The following is a 6,454-nucleotide window of genomic DNA, read 5'->3' on the forward strand; positions in this document are numbered from 1 at the left end:
TATAAAATTTACAATATTATAAGAAAAATATTAAACTAAACTAAACTAAAATTAATTGTAAAAAATATAAAAAATTACATTGTTTATGTAAAATATAATGTATGTAAATTATAACAATTTTTTATGGAATATTATTGTTATGTTATCATATGAATTCAATTCTTTTTTCTTTCATTTTGCTTCAGTTCTTTTTCTCTTTTTTTTTTCTCATTTTCATTTAGTATCCTCATTTTCCAACTTCATAATTGAATAATAGATTAAATCCTGCCACATTAAAATAGAATATTTTTTCCCAATATTCTTTCAATTTTACCCATTTTATATAATCAGTTATTAAAGAAAGCATTTAAACATAAAATTGAAATTAGCATTTCGATAATGCACTTGACAATAGAATATATGTATTTAACAAAAAAATATATAGTATGAATTAAAAAAAACATTCTTAACTTTTTACTTAAATTTATGATAAATTTTTACAATGTAAATAAGTTAATGACAAAAAACTTTTGATATTATTTTAGTTATTTGCAGAAATTTTTAATAATATTAAATTTTAATTATATTTTTATGATAGCATGTACATTACTATGAAATCATTATTTATTTATATAGAATCTTACATTGCAACTGAGAATAATAAAATAAAATATAGTTGAAGAAACTGAAATTATCAAAACATTATTTTAATGAAAGTTATTTGATTTAAAACTAAGCATCATATGATATAAAATGTGTTTTTTCAGATTAAATGAAGAAAATTTTAAAATTGTCTTCAAAATGAAACTGTATAATTTTGAATGTATTAATGATTGTTATGTTATACATTATGATATTGTTATTTCTATCTGCATAAAATATTAACCTATTAATGTTAAAAATTCATTAAAAAATATTTTAATTTAAACATTACAATTTCATAGTATTAAAATTAGAAAGAGGATGAAAGGGAGGAGATTAACAATTGGGTTTTTGATAAAATTCTATAATTTTCAATATTTCTCAAAACTTGCAATTTATTCAAATTTCATTTCATTGCAAATTTTATATAAAGTTTTCTTAATTTTTTTTTAAACTTTTCAATATAGCATTGTATTTGTGATATAAGTGATTAATTTTTACTTTTTGATGATTATTATAATGTAAAATGGAATTAAAAAATATTGGATTTTTTTTATAAATGTTTTTTTTTTGTCATTAAGATAATATATTTTTTAATGTTTTACAATATGCTATTTTTGTCCATAATAAGATAAAGTTTTGTTTATTCCAACTATATTTTATAAAGTAAAAGAAAAAAAAAATATTTGTACTGGATGAACAAATGAATCAATATAATAATAATACTTAATAATAATAAAATACTTAATACTTAATATTTACTTAGTTAATACTTAATAATAATAAAATACTAAATAATAAAATATTGTTTCATTTATAAGAGATATAATATGAAACATATCTTATTAAAACAATATTAAATTATTAATTGTTTATAATATTTTTATTACATTAATCTAATATTATTAACATCTAACATAAATTATAAATTATAATATAAATTATAAATTAATTATATAATTTTGACAATATTCTGTTTATTAATATTATACAAACAATATCACTATTAGAAATAATATATTTATTACTTTATCAATTATTACTTTAATAATTATTACTTTACTATAGAAGCTATAGTCTATATAATCTAATAAAAATCATAAATAATAGAAATATTTGTATTTTATAAAATTTGTGATAAGATTAAAATAATTTTCAAAAATACATATATAAAATATAAAAATATCCAATAGTATTGTTAAAACATAGCACGATTTTAATATTTAGAATACTGATTGTCATATCATGTTGATTGAAAACTTATAAAATAAAGATTATAATCATGATAATTGCCGTAAATGCATAATTTCCGAAATATTAACAAAATGTTTATAGATTTGGCATTAGATTTGAAATATTTTAAATCCATCATAATCTATAAGAAAATATATTTTCAAGCAATTTATCCGTTATACATTTTAGATACCATTCGCTGTAATATATTTATATTATAAAATTGTAAATAAAATTGTTTATACAAACAATAGATAGCATCATACCATATTGACACATATATTATCTATATGCGTGTAACCAAAATTCAATGTACTGTATCAAAAATTTGTTATTAATATCTTGGAAAATAATAAAGAGAAGCTAAAATTTTACATTCAGACTTCCTTCTCTTTCTTCCTCAAAATTTCAGCTTATTTGACCATGAAATATTAAATTTAAAAAATAATTGGAAAACGCATTATCAGATCAAAGATTTAGTGATCTATAATTGCTCTGCATTATACGACGCTTATAGGCAATTATAAAATAGATATATATTGTCTTGTTGTGTTCTAATGTTTAATGTATATTTATCGATATTTCTGTAAAAAAACTTATATTATAAAGAATCTTAAGGACAAGTATCACAATAAAAAAGTTGAATTTAAAGATGCGATTAAAACATGAGGATATTGACGCGATTAATATTGAAAAGAATTTTGAGACATTTTTATAATGAAAACTTTTATCAACTCAAATATTGTTGTGATTGCACAATTTTCGAGATTGCTAAGATTAAGATATTTCCTATGTTTATCATATCAATGTTAACAGAAACGAACATTTTTTCAGCCGTACTGCTATTATATGCCAATTTCCTTTTAATTTTTCTCAATGCATTATTACATTTTTATTCCTGATTTTCTACCTTTTCTGCCTTTGCTTACAATTCTCCTTGCAATTTCACTATATATATTATTCACTATATATATTTACATATAGAATAAATCGTTTATAACAATGGTTTATAAAAACTATCCAAAATCAATGAGTCCCGAGATTAAGGTTCTCTCTCTCTTTCTCCATTCATAAATAAAAAGGTCAAAGTGCATCGAGAAAATTCGGTACTTCTGGCAAAACTGTCAACAATTTTGGCAATAAACGTGTCTTTGTTTTTATATAATTATTTCATACTTTATTTTCATATCTGTTAATCCCAATTTTAATCTTGTGCTAAAGTTAAACAATAATTATATGTATAGAAAAAAATTATTCCATATTAATTTCCGAGATATAAATAAAAAACGTTCACTATATATTGAATTTATCTATACAGATGTAATTAATATATTGAATTCTACAGATTTTATTATTATAACGTCTTCATTAAAAATCGTTGTCGTATCGGTGTCCAAAATGTATAAATAACGGATGAATTGACCAAAAAACTATTTTCTCATGGATTTTTAATATAATATATTATAATATAAAATATTCTAACCAAACATTATTATATAAATAATATATGTATCTATTTTTGTATTTATAAACATACATATATATATATACACGTTAATAGAATTATATCTAATAAAATCATGTTAAGTAACAAAAGTGAAAATTATAATGTAGAATTTCTATGTTATTACGATAATCAATTATCATCATGATAATAAAAGTTATAATTTTTATTTCTTATATGTTATATGCAAATCACTTCTTATATATAGAGAGATGATAAAAAATTATATATTAATCTTCAAAAAATATCATTTCTTTCATATAGAAAAAAGGATAAAAAATTATACATTAATCTTCAAAAAATTTCATAAGTTTTCATTTTAAAAAAGTTTTCATTTTAAAAAATTAAATTAAATTATAAAAAAAATGATCTTAATATTTCTTTAGATATTATTTTATAAACTTGCAAATTTTCAAATAAAATTTTTCAAATTATTAACATTTTCTAGTAAAAAATTCAAAAAAACTGTTAATCACAAAATATATTGTTGGTTAAAAAAGTTCTATCGGGGATGATGTGTGTGCAATTTACGAATCTTGTTCTTTTCTCAGCAATTAAAGTTCACATTGCATATTTTAAAACGAGGAACTTATATTTCTAATTAATTTTGCAACCTAATTCGTTTTTAATTTATCTAGAAATCTAAATGTCAGCTACATGGAAATAAATCGCGAATCTTACGATGGTCTCGATAAATTAAAACTAAATTTTAAGTAGATTAATCAAAAATTTTTTGAGCAAACAACAGATTAACATGAAAATGCATGTGCAGTTAACACTTTCTTTCACAAAACCCCTTCTTTTCTTTTCATTATTCAGAAGATCGTAAATCTATTTGTCACATAAACCCAATAGATTTTAACTATATCCCCAAATATGTTTTGTACTTATTGACATAAATTGTATATACCTGCTTCGACATTATATTTAACAGGAAATTTCTCACTGATATATTTCAGTAATAAGGAAGTAACATAATATATTTGCAACGGGGATAATATCACCTGAAGTTACAAACATACCATAAAATAAAGTCTTATTTTTGTACTTTTAACTTGCTAGTCATTGCTAGACATAATGGCTATTAGGAATAAAATATTATTTACCGGATGCTGTTTTAGTCTTTCGTCGCATAAAATAACAATTCTATAGCAATTCTCGAAAGATTAAGAAGAATTAAAGTTATAAAATGAGACTATTTGAAGAATGCTATAATAAAAGATTAATGAGTTCTTTGACAAAAGTATATAAAGAAGAATAAATTCTTCTAAGTAATTATATTTATAATTTTTATTATGAAATTATTATTACAAAATAAATAAATTTAATAAAAATTTTGAATGAAATTTTGTTAATTCATATAATTTTATTTCTATTTTTTATTAGATAATTTTTTATTTTTGAAAAAATTATAATTCTTCTTCTTCAATAATGAAATTTTATATATAGTTTCTTACTTTTCAAATTCTCATTATCTTTATTGCAAAAAATGTCATTATATTATTTAATAAATATATGATTTAATTTATTATCTATTATATTTAAAATTTAATTTAACAATAAGAATAGCTAAATTTTATTGTAATTATTTTATTTTAAATTATTAAAAATGAAAATATATATTATGTTGCAAAATTAATGATATTAATATAAATTAAGATTTAATTCTAATTAAATAGAGATAATCTTTACTAAATATCGAATAATTTTTTCAAATTTACTTTAATCATTAAATTTTAATGTCTGAATCATATTTAATAAATATTTTTTTATTTCAAATTGATTCATATTTATTTAAAAAATTAAATACTATTCATAATTTTGTTATATTTTCATTCTTTAATAATCAATAAATTTGTTAGCATATGTATTTTGCTTAAAATAAACTTTGATATAAAAGGAAATATATTTTTTTATTGTAAAAATAAAATAAAAGAAATAGAATAAATGAAATTGTTGCTTTAATTTAAAAGTGTATTTCTTATCCGAATTTTACATTGTTTATTACTATAATTTTCTGAATATCTAAGAAACATACTTTCTATTAGAATCTTTCCAAATTTTTTTAATTAATATATCATTAAATAATATATAGATATAGAATTAAATTATTTTTTAAATAAAAATAATAAAGTAATATGACCTTTGAAATGCTAACAAAATTATATTTTTTTATTTTTGAAATATTTATAAAGATGTTATATTATGATTTTTATATATATTTTAGAAAATAATCCATTATATAAACAAGAATAGCGTTTAATATTATTTTAAAATATTTGAATCGGTGTATTTAATAAATTTGCATTTTTTTTGAAATTACAAAATAGTAGTGATAATATAATAATAAATAATAAAACAATGATCAATACATCATTTGATGAATAAAACATATACTTATCTGTATAAATTATATTATTGCTTAATTCAACATTTAGACAACATTTGAATAAAAATAATGGTAAAATAATTATTATGTTGATGAATTCAATATGTATATACACTATATAATATATTTATGCTTTCATTAAAGACAATTATTTTAATCTAATGATATATAAACTAAGAAAAATAAAATAATATATTATTCGTTTTTTATTCGATAATTAATAAATTGGATGAATGCATTTTTTTCCGATTTTAATTGTTATTATTTATTTTCTTTTATATTTTATATACAAAAAAAAATACATGATGATACTGTATAAACTAATTTTTATATTCATAATGTGGATATAGAATTTCCTAAAAGAAAGAAATTACTAAGAAAAGAAAATTAAGAAATTTAGGTAGTTGAACAAAATGACAAAAGGGTGCAATAATTCTTAAAAACCGTTATTCAGGTAGATCGACTACCTATATAAGTGCGAACTGTTAGAAATATTTGACATTTTCACTGTAAACACGAATCAGAGAGTTACTTAGTTGTGATCGTTCCATTGCAGTGTGCATTTTTATACAGAAGAAAGTGAAGTTTTAGTTTTTGCTAAACTTTTTAAAACAGTGAGTGCATTAATAATAATTCAATTTTTGATAAAATTACATACAGAATTATTTTATTTTATTTTATCATAATAAAATATTATTATAATATTA

This window comes from Apis dorsata, unplaced genomic scaffold (genome assembly GCF_000469605.1).
Source record: "Apis dorsata unplaced genomic scaffold, Apis dorsata 1.3 scaffold_295, whole genome shotgun sequence".
Taxonomy (NCBI): Eukaryota; Metazoa; Arthropoda; class Insecta; order Hymenoptera; family Apidae; genus Apis; species Apis dorsata.